The sequence below is a fragment of the Musca autumnalis genome, unplaced genomic scaffold (genome assembly GCF_047663935.1).
Source record: "Musca autumnalis isolate F117 unplaced genomic scaffold, ASM4766393v1 scaffold_4, whole genome shotgun sequence".
Classification (NCBI taxonomy): Eukaryota; Metazoa; Arthropoda; class Insecta; order Diptera; family Muscidae; genus Musca; species Musca autumnalis.
Genome location: NW_027411977.1, coordinates 57,950,888 through 57,970,533, shown reverse-complemented (window position 1 = coordinate 57,970,533; position 19,646 = coordinate 57,950,888). Strand labels below are relative to the sequence as shown.

Sequence of the window (19,646 nt, the reverse complement as noted above, 5' to 3'; positions counted from 1 at the left end):
CGTGTGTTTTTCATCGACCTGGCTTATATCATTGCCTAAGCAATGCAATCGTTGTTATTCGATGAGTTTAAATATACTGATGTCGCTGCATAGCCGGTAAAGATCGTTGTTCGTGCGACGCACACTGTTGCCGCTTCCATACAAAAGTGGACAAAAATAGAAGGATTTTACTTAGGTTTATGAGTTTTTGCACAAGTGCTTATGATGGCGTCGTAATGAAAATTTTCAACTTATTATTTTTGTACTTTTTGTTCGGCTTTAGGTCCTCTTTTCAATAAAACAAAATTCTATTTGCTTTTATTTACTCTGTTTATTTCCAATATTTCGGACGTCTTCGACGACCATCATCAGGGATCTTTTTTGATTAAGATAAAAACAAGAATATTAATTATATAAATTAATAACAAAATTACAAAACAATATTTACTTTTTGGTTTTTATTCAACTAACAACAACTTTCATCCTATGTGACTGGTGGTGTTGAACTGAAGTTTTTCTCATTTTTCTGATGTTTTTGGATGACGTTTCGATAAATTTGTGCACAGTGTTCTGTGTCTGACTTATAGTTTATTCTTTTTTCTGTGGGCGTATTTATTATATGGAGCATTTCCAATATATATCGACGTTTATAATTGTCCTCCTGAGTCAAGATTTTGACGTCCTTAAAATTTGGAGTGTGCCCTGTTTTGGAACAATGTGCTGCCAAAGCAGTTTTTTGTTCAAGTGGTTTGTTTTTGGCCTTTTGATCAGACTTGTGGCCACTGAGTCTGGTTTTTAATTTAGATTTTGATGTGCCAACATATACCATTTGGCATATGTTGGACTTGTCTCCATCACATTCTATCTTGTACACTAAATTAGATTTTTCATCGTTTGATATTTTTGATTTTGTGTTGCTGAAAAACTTATTGTTTGTGTTAGTACTTTTTAAAGCTATTTGGTACTGTTCTTTGTTGTACAAATTGGACCTGGAAAAACTTTGATCATTTCAATTCAGATTTGGATATATCTCCCATATACACCTTTTCCTATTTTGCTATAACTCGGTCAATTTTGATCGAATAGCCTTCTAGTTTACTATGTGTTATTTTCTTAGGCCCTTGAGTAGGTTTACTTATTTTCACAGAAATCGGCTCAGATTTGGATATAGCCGCCATTTATATGCATGCATTTTATGTCCGATCTGTTTCAAAATCATATTGTAATGAATTGGGCTACTATGTGTGTATTTTGATTTGGATATAAGTTACACATGTTCCCGATTTTTTTTACAGAACTCACACAATTTTTTTTTCTACCAATTACGAATAATTACATCACATTTTCCAAATTTCAAAGTAGGCGTGGTCCGGTATTTTGTCTCCAAATATGTAACTAGGGTCGGTGACACAACCACTTGTCTATAAATTGTATATAATCATAACTTTGGCATATACATATAGCGTTTAAAAGAAAGGCGTGGGGAAGGTACATACGTCACCTCCTCCGAAACTCATTACCCTGGCTAACCTTGAGCATTTGCTGCAAATTTGGAAATCGGTTCAGTAGTTTTGGAGATATAACATATTTAAAAAAAGTAGGCGTGGTCGAGTCTTTATGCCCCAAAGAAGTACTTAGATTCAAGATGAATTCGTAAATGTTCAAACCGATAAATTCGTTCATTATTTCAAATGTAGCAAATGTATACCCTCAGCATTTATGCTAACGGGGGTATATACACTTTCATACGGGCAAAATGTGCCTCGTCGAAGTATGTTTGGACGAAATGTGTTTCAGACAAATTGGAGTCGATTTAGCAATGTCCGTCCGTCTTTCTGTCTGTCTGGCTAGCTGTTGCACACGATAACTCTCGAACAGATGAACCGATTTAGTCCAAAATTTGGCTTCCGCAATATTTTGTCCAAACATAGTATAGGTTCGAAGATGGGTTATATCGGTCCACTCCTTCCGGTACCTCCCCCACAAAAGTTCGAAAATGTTAAATAAAGAGACGAGTGTTTTTTGAGCTTAAGGTCTTTATTGGGATGTAATTTATTTTTTGTTGTCACCAATATTTCGCAATAGTTTACATTGCATCTTCAGGGTACATCTACAAAAAGAATGTATTATGTTTATTGTATCACAGCATAGGCTTAAAATTAGTAAAAACAGACACATCAAAAACACACATATAGATCGCTTACATTATACAAATGTTTCTAAAAAACTAGTGTCAAGTTTACTTAAATCTACGATAGAATAGACTATCATCGTCGGATGTAAATATTGCACTGAGTTATTTAGTATTGCACGATCTATTTCTTCTGTATGAGATGGCGGTAGCAGTAAGAAATAGATCGTGCAATACTAAATAACTCAGTGCAATATTTACATCCGACGATGATAGTCTATTCTATCGTAGATTTAAGTAAACTTGACACTAGTTTTTTAGAAACATTTGTATAATGTAAGCGATCTATATGTGTGTTTTTGATGTGTCTGTTTTTACTAATTTTAAGCCTATGCTGTGATACAATAAACATAATACATTCTTTTTGTAGATGTACCCTGAAGATGCAATGTAAACTATTGCGAAATATTGGTGACAACAAAAAATAAATTACATCCCAATAAAGACCTTAAGCTCAAAAAACACTCGTCTCTTTATTTAATATCAACAAAAGGTCGAAGAAAATCCAAATTCGAAAATGTTCGGAAAATTTGTGCGCCCGATAACTCTTGAAGGGAGTAACCGATTTGGTCCATACTTTGCACATCGTAAAATTTTTACCAGACTTAGATTTGGTTGCAATATGGACTCAATCGGACCACTCCTTCGGGTACCTTCTACACAAAATTTTGGAAAAGTTCAGTTAAGAACCTGGTCTCGAATCGCTTTGATTTTTGTTGTAGCAACCTGTATTCACTGCCCCCATACGACGGTACAAGTTTCATCAGGGGCAAGTCCGTACTTCCTGAGAAAATATCCTTAAAGGTACAAAAAAAACCCTATGACACCGTGTGTAGTGGTTGGAGCACAAGATAACTCTCGAACGGATCTGCCGATTCGGTCCAAAATGTGCCCTTCGTAATATTTTGAGCAAACTTAGTTTATGTTCGAAGAAAAGCCATATCGGTCCACGCCTACAGGAACCTCCCCCACAAAAGTTAAAAAATGTTCGGAAAAACTGTGCGCAAGATAACGCTTGATGGGAGTGACCGATTTGGTCCATACTTTACACATCCTAATATATTAGATCAGGGTCGAATATGTACTAAATTTTTCCACTCCTTCGGGTACCTCCCACACAAAATTTTGCCTAAATTCAATTTAAGACCTGCTCTCGAATCACTTTGACTTTTGTTGAAGCAACTTGCATTCGCTGCCTCAATTAAGACAGTAAAAGTTTTTTCAGTAGCAAGTCAATACTTCTTGAGAAAACAGCCCGAAAGTTGTAAAACTCCTATGGCACCATATGTAGTGGCTGAAGAGCTCGAACCGAATACAGCGTTCTTCCACACTTTGGATATTGTAATATTTCTTCGAATAATAGATGAAATTCGAAGGTGGTGCTTATAGGTCCACTCCTTCCGGTACCTCCCCCACAAAAGTTCGAAAATATTCGCTAAAATGGTACGCGCGATATCTCATAGACATAGCAACCGATTTGGTCCAAACTTTGGGTCTCTAATATTGTCGAAACTTAGTTTATGTTCAAATTTGGACCCTATCTGTCCAATCCTTGTGGTATCATCCACACGAATGTTCAACACTTTGTGTGGTTAAGGGTCTGTTCGAGAATCCTTTGGCAATTTTTATCAAAGGTTTTCCTAGTGGCCCTGTGATAAAAAAAGTCCTATCTATCGATATCCCCGCAAATCCTATCCATACTTTTGTCGGTTAATACTTCCAAAATTTTGAAAACCCCCTAAATACATAAGTTTTTTTTTGGGGGAAAAATATTTCAATCCAAACAGGCTGAGGGTATATCTCTGTCGGCAAAGCCGACTGATACTTTTTTACTTGTTTTTTCTAATCGAACCAAAAAATATATTTGGAATAATAATTTAACAATACATTTTTTTCTCTTTTGTTGTTGCTATAAGATGCAATTTATAAAGCCAATGTTTATAATTTTGGTTTCATATTTTTTACGCGTTGTCTAGATTCTGTAGGTATTTTAATTTATTTTTTAGAGGCTTATACGGACTCTAAGGTAGTATAATTTAGATTTTCTCCCAAAGTTTTATATTTTTTTGGTTTTGCGCGAAAATAAAAACAAATTTTAGAAATTATGGTGCATCTACAGATGGATGTCAAATACTGTTACTGATATATGTATACATTTTCTCAATACCAGAAAATTTTTTTTTAAATATTCTTTTTTTTTTTAGAGAATAAAAACCGCTTTAACTTTTGCGCGCATCGGCCAATTTTGTGAACGCGAACAGATTTGAAATCCGAATTTTTTCCTTAACCTCTATACCAAAAATCGTAGTTTTGCTCGCCAAAAAATTTTAATTTCAGGAAAATTAACAGTAGTTTTTGCGGAAAATTTTAATTGGAAAAAATGAGCGTAAAAGTGGGAGTGGTCAAATCTTTTTTCCATAACATCCAAATAGCGAACATTTAAAAAAAATTATCCAAATCGGTACAGCTGTTTTCAACTGATGCAATTACCAACGAACGACATTTGATTTTTATCTATAGAGATTATATTAGGGTAGATGTATACTTCTGTAGGCAAAACCGACTGACGCTTTCATACTTCTTTCTATGTCCTCCAATATAATATGGAGTATGTATATCTCAAAAAGTTTTTCTTTGTAAATATTTGATATACGGGTTAAATGCCACGTTTTTATGTCATTCCTTTCATTTCTCCCATGGTGAAGAGTATAAAAGTAATATTATGACCAAAATACAAGTCCCTAATTTTCCTGGTTTATGCTATTCCATTAACTCGTTTATGTGTATGTATGTATGTTTTGTCATAATTCATTCAATGTGTGACAACTATTAAATTAATGGATTGATTCAAACTGATAAACCACAAAGTCTATTTTTTTTTTGCCCCGCCGTTAGAGAGCTAAGCATTAAATTGATTATTTTTTATTGTCAATTTCGTGACAAATGGCCATAAATGCGCGTTAAGTGACCTATGAAAAGTGATATCATTTTAATTGGCAATAAAACACGATATTTTGTTGAGTAACCCAGAAATCATGTATAGTGTTTTCGGTTATGGTAGAAAGCCCGACACGAAATGTCCATAATTTTCATTTCAAAAATAATAACAATAACAACAATATTGGAGTAATCAGAATGTTCACCAATTAATGAAAAAACGTTGTGGCACTGTTGTCAGGTAGCATTCATTGCTTGAAATGTAACACACAACATTGTTCCACAACATCCCATACAGGACAAGGGAGACTTCTCTCATATCAATGAGTGCACCCCGGTTCATATTTAGCTCAATGATATGGGACCTACTGTTTATCGCCGAGTCCGAACGGCGTGTCTTATGACACCACTTTATGGAGAAGTTTTTCAAGGCTGAAATACTCAGGAAATGTCGCCAACATTACTGAGGGGTATTTTGCCACCGTTGAAAAATGTTTGATGTTGCTTAGCCGGGGAATCGAACCCCCGACCTTCTGCGTGCAAGGCGGGCGTGCATACCATTGCACCACGGTGGCACCCAAATGTGAAATGTTATTCGTGTCAATTGTGTCAAAGGATGTGCGGTCATCAGTGATTTCACTGGAAACAATATATAAATTTATTGAATAGCATACACATTTTAATTGATATGACAAGTAAAAAAGCATTAAGTTCGGCCGGGCCGAACTTTTCATACCCTCCACCATAAAATATTCATTCCTGTCCCCAACTTTAAGTGAGTACGTTAAAATGTCAGATAATGTACATAAAATGCTTCATTCGGGAGGCCCTTTTTATGGTGCCTATATCTAACTGTTGACAATTTTTGGTGGGCTAGAAATTGGGAGGTACTGTTATATAGGGGTTATAATAAAACATGGGCCTATGTTGACAGTTTATGATGGGAGCTTTTAATGTCAAATAACTCCTAATTCGGTTAAAAAATTTAGCTCGAATCCTCAAAATATCGAAAATCGGTACATAACGTGGGAACTTCAAATGTCATTAACAGCTAGTTCGGAGGTATCTGGGCTATACGAAAATATGAACTTAAATGAACAATTTTTGTTGCAGAATTTTTGTTGACTTTTAAATTTCAAATTACAGAAAGTTCGTCCAAAAAATAAAGCTAAGGTACGGAAAATCGGGAGGTTTGTTTTGGGGCTATACAAAAACATGGACCTACGTTCGGTTAAACATTTTAAGTTAAATCCTCAAAGTACCGAAAATCGGGAAGTATCGTTATATTGGGGCTATGTTGAAAATTGTTGATGCAGATGTGTGGTGACCACTACAACCTTCAAATGTCAAATTACAGTTAGTTCTGTTAAAAATTGTAGCTAAAATTGCCAAATTACTGAAAATTGGGAGGTACCGTTACATGGGAGCTATATCCGAACATGGACCAATGTTGACAATTTTTGATGGAGAGGTGTTGTGACCACTAAGAACTTCAAATGTCAAATTACTGCTAGTTCGGTTTAATATTGTTGCTAAAATCATCAAATTACTGAAAATCGGGAGGTACCGTTATATGGGGGCTTTCTTGGCAATTTTTGGTGGAGAGGTGTGGTGACCACTAAGAATTTCAAATGTCAAATGTTCAAATTACAGATAATTCGGTTAAAACTTGTTGGTAAAATTCTCAAAATACCTGAAATCGGGCGGTAACGTTATATGGGAGCTATTCCAAAACATGGACCTATGTCCACTAGTTATATAAGTTTATTGACATTTAAGAACCCTAAATGTCAAATTATAGCTAAATCGGTCTAAAAATGTAGCTAAAAACGTCAAAATACCGTAAATCGGGGGGTACCGTTATATGTGGGCTATACCAAAACGAGGACCTATGTCCACAACTTCTAATATATAAGTTTATTAATACTTAAGGACCCTAAATGTCAAATTATAGCTACATCGGTCTGATAATGTAGCTAAAAACGTCAAAATACCGTAAATCGGGGGGTACCGTTATATGGGGGCTATACCAAAACGACGACCTATGTCCACAACTTCTAATATATAAGTTTATTAATACTTAAGGACCCTAAATGTCAAATTATAGCTAAATCGGTCTAAAAATTTAGCTAAAAACGTCAAAATACCGCAAATCGGGGGGTACCGTTATATAGGGGCTATACCAAAACGTGGACCTATGGCCACAAGTTTTGTTATATATGTTTATTGACACTTAAGAGCTCTAAATGTCAAATTATAGCCAAATCGGTCTGAAAATGTAGCTAAAACCGTCAAAATACCGTAAATCGGGGGGTACCGTTATATGGGGGCTATACCAAAACGTGGACCTATGTCCACAACTTTTGTTAAATAAGTTTATTGACATTTAAGAACCCTATATGTCAAATTATAGCTACATCGGTCTGAAAATGTAGCTAAAAACGTCAAAATACCGCAAATCGGGGGGTACCGTTATATGGGGGCTATACCAAAACGTGGACCTATGTCCACAACTTCTAATATATAAGTTTATTAACACTTAAGAACCCCAAATGTCAAATTATAGCTACATCGGTCTGATAATGTAGCTAAAAACGTCAAAATACCGTAAATCGGGGGGTACCGTTATAGGGGGGCTATACCAAAACGTGGACCTATGTCCACAACTTTTGTTATATAAGTTTATTGATACTTAAGAACCCTAAATGTCAAATTATAGCTAAATCGGTCTAAAAATGTAGCTAAAAACGTCAAAACACCGCAAATCGGGGGGTACCGTTATATGGGGGCTATACCAAAACGTGGACCTATGTCCACAACTTTTGTTATATAAGTTTATTGATACTTAAGAACCCTAAATGTCAAATTATAGCAAAATCGGTCTAAAAATGTAGCTAAAAACGTCAAAATACCGCAAATCGTGGGGTACCGTTATATGGGGGCTATACCAAAACGTGGACCGATATAGCCCATCATCGAACTTGACCTGCCTGCAAACAAAAGACGCATTTTCCCAAAATTTCAGCGTCCTATCTCCATTTTTGTGGATGCTAGAGTGATTACCACAGACGGACGGACGGACGGACGGACGTGCTCAGATCGACTTAGAATTTTACCCTGATCAAGAATATATATACTTTATAGGGTCGCAAATGAGTATTTCAATGCGTTACAAACGGAAAAACAAACTTAATATACCCTCCATACTATGGTGGAGGGTATAATAATTGGTTTTATTGTTGATTCTATTAGAGGGCCGTAAAATGTTTGGTCTGTGAGGGGAGGGTATTTTAAGTTGTCTCAAAAGTGAAATAATCGTAGCAGGCCTCCTTCTGCATAGCAAATAATGTAAACAAGTAAAAAGTCGATAACTTTTTATACCCTCCACCATAAAATAGTCTTAATTTAAATGGAATAATTAGGGTCCTTTCACAATTTTAGAAGGAACAACTTTTCGACAATGGATAGACTCCTACTGCCTCCCACTATAACGCTAATTCCTGATGGCCCACAGGGTCGCTAACAAAAATTTCATCACGCCATAACGTGACAGTTCGACTCACGGCGGATCTGTCCTTCGGGGTTCATAATATACTCACCAAGGCCTTTCTTCCCCTAGAGGAATTTTCCATGCCCCAGACTTTCACCACCATTTTGTTGCACAGTGTTATCTAATCTAATCTAAAAAAAATGTGTTCAGCTAGGTGAAAGGTACCACCTACGGGGCTATATCAAAGAGTCAACCTATCTTTAAATCTGTTGGCGGAAAAGTTTTATAGCTGCAGGGAGCTTCAAGAGTCAAATTGATTGTAGTTTCATCAAAACAATGTAGACCCTCAAAAATGGAACCATGCTGACGAATTTTAGTGAAGAAATTTCGTGACCACTGAGAATTTCCGAAAATTGGGAGGTACAGTTATATGGGGAACTGTTTAGGAATGGGATAAGAGTTTTTTGTTTTGTTTCAATTAGTTTGATATTTAATTTTAACCCTTTTGTTATTTCCAAATAAAACAGTTTAGATTTTAGTTTCATTTCATATTTTATTTAATTCACAATAAGTTTTCTTGTGTTTTGTTTTTCAACATTTATTTTATTTCTAAGTTCCAATTAGATTGCGTTTACAGTAGAACTTCGGTAATTCGTAATTCAAGGGACCAGCCAATTTTTACGAATTATCGAGGATTACGATTTATCGAGATTACGAATTAACGAGGTTAAAATAAAATAATACGAATTATCGAGGTTTTTTCATCTATTGAAAAACTTATATAAAAATTCAGAAACAAAACAAAACACGGTGCTCTTGAAACAATTTTAAATGGAAGGTGCTTACACCTCGGAAGTTTTTGCGGATTCTGAAACTACAATGTTCATAGATGAGAACAATCAAAAAACAAAAAAAATCGCCGGAGCGCTTTTTAAATAAATCGCAATTTAAGTTGACATTTTTAGGGGTTGTTTAGGTTTTCGCGATTTTGCTTAGAAACCGCATTTCCTATCAAAATGGGACTAAAACAAATATTGTAGCTATGAAAATTCTCTACAAGATCGCTCTTTATAGTATTTTCGTAGTTTTTACCATTTTTGAGATATAGAAGTTCAACTTGGGACAATGCACTGACTGTATCGCCCCTCTTATAAAACAATGTCATGTAGGGTGCGCCTTAACTAACTTTTGATGAAAACCGCTTACACAGGGAAAGTTTTTGTTAATTCTGAATCAGCAGTGTTCATAGATGAGAAAAATCCAAAAACAAGAAAAAATCGCTGTAGGGATTTTTAAATAAATCGCGGTCAAAATTCACATTTTTAGGTGTTTTTTAGGTTTTTACGATTTTGCTCGAAAACCGCAAGTCCAATCGAAATGGAGCTAAAGAAAATGTTGTAGCTGTCAAAATTCTCTAGAGGATTGACTTTATCATTTGTTCCCAGCTTGTACCATTTTTGAGATAAGGAAGCTCAGTTTACATTTTTAGTTTTTTTTGTTAGGGTTTCGCGAATTTGCTTGAATACGGTAAGTCGTATCGACATGTGACCTGAGAAAATCTTAAAGCTGTGAAAATTCTCTACAAGACTGGCTTAAGTAACTTATCCTTAGTTGTAACATTTTTTTAGATATATAAGTTTAAGTTGGGAATTTGCAGTCATGACATTGTTTTATAAGGGGGCGATACAGAATTGAATTGAATTTGAATTGTCCCAATTTGAACTTCTATATCTCAAAAACGGTAAAACCGACGAGAATACCATCAAGACTAATCTTGTAGAGAATTTTCATATCTATAACATTTGTTTTAGTCCCATTTTGATAGGAAATGTGGTTTCTAAGCAAAATCGCGAAAACCTAAACAACCCCTAAAAATGTCAACTTAAATCGCGATTTATTTAAAAAGCGCTCCGGCGATTTTTTTTGTTTTTTGATTGTTCTCATCTATGAACATTGTAGTTTCAGAATCCGCAAAAACTTCCGAGGTGTAAGCACCTTCCATTTAAAATTGTTTCAAGAGCACCGTGAAAAACTATTATTCATATAGCTTAAATAAGTGCACTTGATTTAAAAATTAAAATAAATGAATGAATAATTGAAAAAGCCTGTGATATGAGGTTGTAATAACAACCAACATTTGAAGCCATTCGTTAAATATTTCAGCTGTCATCCAAGCTTTTTTATTGTACCGGTATTCTACTGGGAAATGTCTTATGTTCTTTAAGCATCTGGTAACATTTATAAAATAATAATGGACCTGAAACTGGAATATTAGACTCTCGGCATTGTCCAAACCATACAACTAAAGCATTTTCTACATCGGGATATTCATGACAAAACATCATAAAAAAACTAACGGTAAAAGCCATTGACAGGGCTTAGTGATTGTGTAATTTCGCCAGAATTATTGATGCTGTGCATTTGGTGCGTAAACATTTGTAATAAAAAGATGTTAAAAACAAAATTATAAAATTTTTATGAAATTAGAAAATGTTTTGAGGTGAAAAAATTACGAGTTATCGAGGGGACCTAAATGCGTGTAATTTTTACGAAATATCGCGATTTTTTCAAGGGACCGGTAGTTTGTTACGAATTATCGAAGATTACGAATTATCGAGGTACGAATTATCGAAGTTCTACTGTATTTTATTAACAATTTCGTTTCTTTTATTTCTAACATTTTATGTTGTTTTTGGTAATTGTTTCTGTTTTTAATTCTGTGACGAGTGTTGATGCGTTGGTTGCGAAAACAAGACAGCGACTCAAATTCTTCTTAACTTTCCGTTGTTATTGAAGAGAAGGAGAAGTTGACAATGTCCATAACAACAATAACATCATTGCCTATGCAATGATCAAATGCGTGTGTTTGTTGTTGTTTAGTTATGTTCTCATTAGGAATAAAAAAAGGCAAAATGAGAAACAGGGAGAAGTCATAAACAGTTTATCCATCGTGTAAAGAAGAAATTAATGATGATTAGGTCAAATATGTGGATAAAGTGATTATGGGGCACTCCACTGTATTTTTTACATTTCCAAAAATGTAAACAAATAAATATTGATTCTAGAGGTGATTACGAATAATGGTTCAATGTTGACGAACATTGAACAGACCTATATTGACGATTATTTTTGAATAGACAAAATTGTAGCTAAAATTCTCAAAATACCGATCATTACAGCTAGTTCGGTTAAAAATTGCAGCTAAGATTCTCAAAATTCCGAAAATCGGGAGATACCGTTATATGGGGGCTATACCAAAACATGGACCTATGTTGACGATGTTTCGTTGGAGATGTTTTATGACCACTGAGAACCTCAAACGGCAAATTACAGGTAGTTCGGTTAAAAATTGTACTTAAAATTCTCAAAATACCGAAAATCGGGAGATACCGATATATGGGGGCTATACCAAAACATGGACCTATGTTGACGATGTTTCGTGGAGATGTTTCATAACCACTGAGAACCTCAAATGTCACATTACAGCTAGTTCGGTTAAAAATTTTAACCTAAATGCTCAAAATACCGAAAATCGGGAAGTACGGTTATAAGGGGGCCATACCAAAACATGGACCTATGTTGACGATGTTTGGTGGAGATGTTTCATGACCATTGAGAACCTCAAATGTCAAATTGCAGATAGTTCGGTTACAAATTGTGGCTTAAATTCTCAAAATACCGAAAATCGGGAGGTACCGTTATATGGAGGCTATACTAAAACATGGACCTATGTTGACGATGTTCGGTGGAGATATTTCATGACCACTGAGAACCTTAAATGGCAAATTACAGCTAGTTCGTTTAAAAATTGTAGCTAAAATTCTCAAAATACCGAAAATCGGGAGGTACGGTTATAAGGGGGCCACACCAAAACATGGACCTATGTTGACGATGTTTGATGGAGATATTTCATGACCACTGAGAACCTCAAATGGCAAATTACAGCTAGTTTGGTTAAAATTTGTAGCTTAAATTCTCACAATACCGAAAATCTGGAGGTACCGATATATGTATGGGGGCTATACCACAACATGGACCTATGTTGACGATGCTTCGTGGAGATGTTTCATGACCACTGAGAACCTCAAATGTCAAATTGCAGATAGTTCGGTTAAAAATTGTGGCTAAAATTCTCAAAATACCGAAAATCGGGAGGTACCGTTATATGGGGACTATACCAAAACATGGACCTATGCCCATATCCTTTGGGATATAAGTTTTATGATCACTAGGAACTCTAAGTGCCAAATTATAGCTAATTCGGTATGCAATTGTGGCGAAGAACACCAAAAAACCTCAAATCCGGAAGTACCGTTATATGGGGGCTATACCAAAGAGTGAACCGACATAGCTAGATTGTCTTAGAATTTTATCCTGATCAAGAATATATATACTTTATAGGGCCGCAACAGCAACCCACAGTCAAAATTTCAGCTTTCTAGCTTCAGCGGTTTCGTCTGGGCGATGATATGCCAGTCAGTCACTCACTCACTCACTCACTCAGTCATCACTAAGCTCTTTTATATATAGATTCCTGTAGAGAATGGTAGGTACATCAAAGACATAGAAGAAATAAGACTAGACATAATGCATACAAAATTTTTTTTATGAAACAATGCATAGAAACATTACCCTTAACAGAAACAATACAGGTTGCTGGTAACTTAAAATCGCAATTAAGAAGGAAAATTTCAAGTTATAGTACACGGTGCTCTTGAATCAAATTTAAATGGAAGGTGCTTGCACCTTGGAATCTTTTGTGGATTCTGAAACTACAATGTTCATAGATGAGAAAAATGAAAAAACAAAAAAAAAAAAAATCACCGGAGCGCTTTTTAAATAAATCGCGATTCAAGTTGACATTTTTAGGGGTTGTTTAGGTTTTCACGATTTTGCTTAGAACCCGCAAGGACTATCAAAATATGGCTGAAGAAAATGTTGTAGCTATGAAAATTCTCTACAAGATTGACATTTACTGTAATTTCGTAGGTTTTAAAATTTTTGAGATATTGAAGTTCAAATTGGGACAATGCACTGACTGTATCGCCCCCTTGTAAAACAATGCCATGAAGGGTGCGCCTTAACTAACTTTTAATGAAAACCGCTTCCACAAGGGAAGTTTTTGTGAATTCTTAAACAGCAATATTCATAGATGATAAAAATCCAAAAACAAAAAATCTTTGTAGGGATTTTTAAATAAATCGAGGTCAAAATTCACATTTTTAGGTGTTTTTTAGGTTTTCACGATTTTGCTTGGAAACCGCAAGTCCAATCGAAATGGAGCTAATGGAGCGTTATAGCTGTGAAAATTCTCTACAAGACTGGATTAGGTAATTTTTCCTATGTTGTACTATTTTTTTAGATATATAAGTTTAAGTTGGGAAATTTCAGTCATGACATTGTTGTATAAGGAGACGATACAGAATTGAATTAAATTTGAATTGTCCCAATTTCCATTTCTATATCTTAAAAGTTGTAAAACCAACCAAAATATCATTAAGGTCAATCTTGTAGAGAATTTTGATAGCTACAACATTTTTCGCATTCCCATTTTTATAGCACTTGCGGTTTCGAAGCAAAATCGCAGAAACCTAAACAGCCCCTAAAAATGTCAATTTGAATCGCAATTTATTTAAAAAGCGCTCCGGCGATTTTTTTTGTTTTTTGATTCTTCTCGTCTATGAACATTGTAGTTTCAGAATCCGCAAAAGGTTCCCAGGTGTAAGCACTTTCCATTTAAATTTGATTCAAGAGCACCGTGAGTATCAAAAACGAAATTTATAATTCCATGTCAATTGGACTGTTAAATTCGACAAAATACGTACAAAACGTATAAAAGAACATAATGTTGTATACATATCGTAAAATTACATGATGTTAAATACAAAAGCCATTCACTGATGAATTATAGCATTAAAATATCCTATCTTGTTACACCCTCCACCTTAATATGAAGGGTATAATTAAATTTGTCATTCCGTTTGTAACACATCGAAATATTAATCGGAGACCCTATAAAGTATATATATTCTGTCCGACCATCTGTTGAAATCAAGATACAGCTCGCAAATTTTTAAGATAGAGCTTTGTAATTTAGTATAGAAGTTTCTGTTACTCCTAGGATGTTTGTTATTGCAAGTGAGCTACATCGGTCCACGTTTTGATATAGCCCCCATAAAACGGTCCCACCCGATTATCGGTATTTCAAAAGTTTTTGCTTAATTATCACAGAAAAATTGCTGAAATTTGGTACTAAGTCTTTGTTGAGGGTATACAACTTTCCCCCAGAATTTGTCAGTATAGGTCCACGCCTTCATATAGCCCCCATAGAACGAAATCTCCCGAGTTACATTAGTTTGAAGGTAGTGATCTTAATATTTCACCGCAATGGCTGAAAGTTAGAATTTAGCCTTCATTTGGGGTAATGAATGTTTATATATGAAACTTGTCGGTATAGGTCCATGCCTTCTTGTAGCCTCCATAGAACGGTACCTCCCGATTTTCAGTATTCTGAAGGTTGTGGCCTCAATATTTCAGCGAATGGCTGAAAGTTAGTATTTAGTCTTCGTTGGGGGTGTTCAACTTTCCACTCTAAATTTGTCGGTATAGATCCACGCTTTCATATCGCTTTTATGGAACTGTACCTCTCTTTTTATACCCTCAGCCTTTAGGCTAGAAAGGGTGTATACACTTTGATACGACCAAAAATGTGCTCATCGAAATAACGGTTTTAGACCCCAAGTGTGTTTGGACGATATTCGTTTCAGACAATTTTGAGTCGATTTAGCCATGTCCGTTCGTCTGTCTGTTTTCGGTCTGGCTGGCTGGCTGGTGCCAAATTTTGGGTATCGTAATATATTGTCCAAACATAGTTTAAGTTCGAAGATGAATCATATCGGTCCACTCCTTCGGGTACCTCCCCCACAAAAGTTCTAAATTTTTTTTGAACTTTTATTCAGTAGGTTGTCCTTGCGGCTCCTTGTACGACGGTACAGTTTTTTTCCACGCAAGTCCATACTTCCTGAGATGTTGGCCTAAAACTCCAAGAAACCTTGACGACACGAACCAAAATGGCAAATCTGCAAGATAAATTCCACAGGGAGTTTCTGATTGATGCAGACTTTGCACATCGTGTTTATGGCCCAAAAGCTCCAAAAACTTTGCCAGCACATACTAAAATGCTTATTGCGCAAGATAACTCTAGAACTTTTCCAAAAATTTCTTCCAAACTTAATTTAACGTTATTTAATATGTATTTCGAGTTCTCTATGAATCAGAAGTTTGCATACTAAAAATTGTTTGTATACGTCGATGCTTTGGTATTGCCCCACATTACAGTACCTGCAAATTCCATGTATTTTAAAGAAATCTTCAGTGGCTGAGAGTATATGTCGGTCAGCACAGCTGACTGATACTTTCTTACTTGTTTCTTAATATTGAAAGTTGTGACGTCGATATTTAATCTTTCTATGTCTCACATAGAAGTGTACCTCTTGATTTTCTTTATTTTTTAGATATCAGCCTCATTATTTTACCGAAATATCGGAAATTTTATATTTAGCCTCCTTTGAGTCTAAAAACTTTCCGCCAGAAATTTGTCAGGTCGACGTTCTGGTGTAGCCCCCATAGAAAGTTCCTCCCGAGTTTCTGTATTTTTAAGGCTATACCACATTGTTTTACGGAAATTTCTGAAATTCGGTTTTAGTCTTCTTCATAAACGAAGGGAAAATTATTGTTCCATTTTAGTTCAATACAACTCGTGGTGGAGGTGATAACAAGTTCGGCCCGCCCGAATTTAACGCCGTTCTTACTTGTTATATTTATGTCTTTGGTACATAGAGCGGTTGGAAGATTTCAACCACGTTATCCAACTGAAATGAAAAAAGTTTGGGTATTAGTCTCTGTTGGGGGTATAAAACATTTCGGCAATGAATTGTCGGTATTGGTGTTAGTTTTCATATAGCCCAAATAGAAAGGTACCTTTAGATTTTGGGCATATTTATGTGAAATGTTTTCTAATTATTCTACCGAAAACACAGTCTATATAAAAACAACTAAAAATCGTTACGTTCGGCCAGGTCTAACTTTTTATCTAACTTTTTTAAAATATTCTCAAAGTATTCTCCTTCCTGTCCACAGGTTGGAGGATAACCCAAATACATAAATTAGGCCAGAAATTGTATCTACTGTTTAATGAGAACTATATTAAAATGTGAAACTAAGTTCACAAATTTTGGTGGAGAAGTTTCGTGATCACTGGGAATTTCACATGTCAAGTTAAATAGCGTTAACGGTTAAAAATGTAACTATGTTCTCAAAATACCGAAAATAGACCTAGGTTGACAATTCGATACCCAAAATCGGAAGGTACTGCTATATGGGTGCTATACCAAAATATGGATCTATGTTGAATAGGTAGTTCGGTCAGAAAATTTGGTTAAAATCCTCAAAGTAACTAATATAGGGAGTTACCGTCTTATGGGGACTATACAGTTATATGGACCTTTGTTGACAATTTTTGGTTGTGAAATGCCGTGACTGCAGGGAACCTCAATTGCCAAATTACGGGTAGTTCAGTCAGGCGGGAGGTACTGTAATACGGTGCCAATACCAAAACATGGAGTTATCTTGACAATTTTTAGTTAGGAAATTTTGTGAACACTGTGAATCTCAAGTGTCAAATTACAGGTAGTTCGGTTAAAAAAGTAGCTAAAATTCTTAAAATACCTAAAATCGGGAGGTACCGTAATGTCGCGATTATACCAAAACATAGATCTATATTGAAAATTTTGGGCGCAAAAGTTTCGTGACAGCAGAGTACCTCAAAGGTCAAATAACGGGCAGTTCTGCCAAAAAAAAAATCTAGCTATAATCCTCAATGAGTTATGTTAACAGCAGCTTTGATACTGCAGAGGCTCGATGACTACGGGGACGGCAAAGCAGCCCGAAGAATTGGAAGTATTGCTAAGGCCTCACATGGTCCTGCGCTTATTCGCATCCCGACGAATAGGAAGTATTGCTATATGATTCACTCCGTCCATTCACCACAAACAGTTAGTTTCTATTGCTCAGCTTACAAAGGCTTAGACTACCAAAGTTGTGCACCTTTTCTACAAGACGTAACAAAAAAAGACAAAGTTGGCCAGGAGACGCCACAGGTAGGGGGAGGGGATACTTTCATATACTCTACTAAGGACCTTAACCGAAGAGGGATTTGAACCGATCTGCTATGCAGACGTTGTTATAAAATGTCGTAGAGGAAAGAATCCAAATATACTACGTAGGAGAGCCGACATGGCTCTAAGAATAGAATTACAACTGGGCTAGACCGAGAGGTTTAAATGTTAACCCAAAAAAAAAGAACTATGTCTTTTCTCTAGGAAAACGAAAATATGAGCTTACGAAGAACCGTCTTCCTAGATAAGAAGATAAACATTTATCCAACAGTTAAGTACCTGGGAGTAATTCTGGACAGGACACTTAAATGGAAAGACCACATTCAAGAAAGGGCTAATAAAGCCCATAGCTGTTGGTCAGCCTGTTGGAGGGCCATAGGCTCAAAATGGGGTTTCAATGCTAAGATGACACACTGGTTGTACAGAAGCGTAATTAGACCGATTTCTAGTGGGGAGAACGTGTCTGGGTCTATATATCGAAGACCAGGAAACTAGAATCCCCCTTCGATTGCCGGATCATAATACGATCCCCCAGGCCGAAATCCGAGCGATCACAGAGTGTTTGAACTGGTTTAACGCTAACACGAAGCCAATCACTGCCAACATCCTAGCGGACAGTAAAGCAGCAATTAAAGCTATATCAAGCAAGACGATGAAAACAAAAACTGTCTTGCAGTGAAAAAGTCAATCAACGACTACTCCCACCATGGTTCGGTTAACATTATATGGGTACCAGGACATGCGTGGATTAGGGGTAACGAGATAGCTAACTCAGAGTTAAAGGTATGGACCAAAAATGCGCATATAAATGCATCTGAAACACATAAGAGAGAGGAAAAAACACAAAAATCCTATGGGGGGAACCCAAACGAGGATAAAACAAAGGAACTACTCTTAGTGAGTAAGAAAGACATTAGTAGACTGACAGGCATCTTTACGGGAAACCTAGGGCTACAAGTGCACCTGCACAAAATTGGTTGTGCAGGAAGCAGTGAATGCAGAGCATGCGGAGAGGACGACGAAACGTTGGAACACTACATCTGTCATTGCCCTGCCTTCGCCAAGCTAATGCCCGTAATTTCTAGCCCTAGGTAACCGGGTAGGTAGCTACCTATTAGTTATATTTACCTACGCGTTTGGTAATTTCTACGTGCCATTTACCAAGGCATGTAAATTTTGAAAACTTGTGGTAACATTGGTGACTTTCATTCATGATTTCGTAAAAACTTTGTCACATATACTCGTAAATGTTTTACAATTTTAACACATTGCACAGTGGATCCACTTGTATGGAAAAAGTGGCCAAAAATATTTAGAGTGTAAAAATCATGATTTTAATACTGAATAATCTTAAACCCATGAACTACTTTGGAAAATTATTCCCGAGGTGGGCACTGGTGGGCATCATGACTAAAACCTTAGGTCAAATTTAAGTATAGGATCGGATTGGTATTACAAAATACTCTAAGAAAATATGCAGCTAACTAGAATTCCACAACACGCTAAAACACTACTTTTTAACGAAAATTAAGCTATTACCTCCTCCTTCAAAATCCAATATAATATTTTGCTATATGTATTAGTTTCGCGATATTTTGAATATATTTACTTGCACTTAAAATATAGATTGTACTCACAACAAAAAATATTAGTCAAATGTTCCGACTTTTGAAGCTATTCTTAAGAAGATCGCGTTCGAATGAAACAAAAATTAATATATTTATAAAAAGGTCCATGCCATAGCTGTCAGAGTTGCCAGATGTTGTATCAAAATTTTGACATTCATTTTTTTATTTTTGGCCAATGGGTGGATCCACTGTGCATTGGTGTAAGTAACACGGCCGATATTGGCCCGACAACGTTACCTATGAGT

General features: G+C 35.8%; 1 protein-coding gene across 2 annotated transcripts in view; it reads left to right on the top strand.

Moving 5' to 3' along the window:
- LOC141402038 (zwei Ig domain protein zig-8-like) overlaps positions 1 to 19,646 on the top strand; it is a 53,464-nt gene that overhangs the window by 32,432 nt on the left and 1,386 nt on the right. The gene's annotated exons all lie outside the window — the stretch shown is intronic.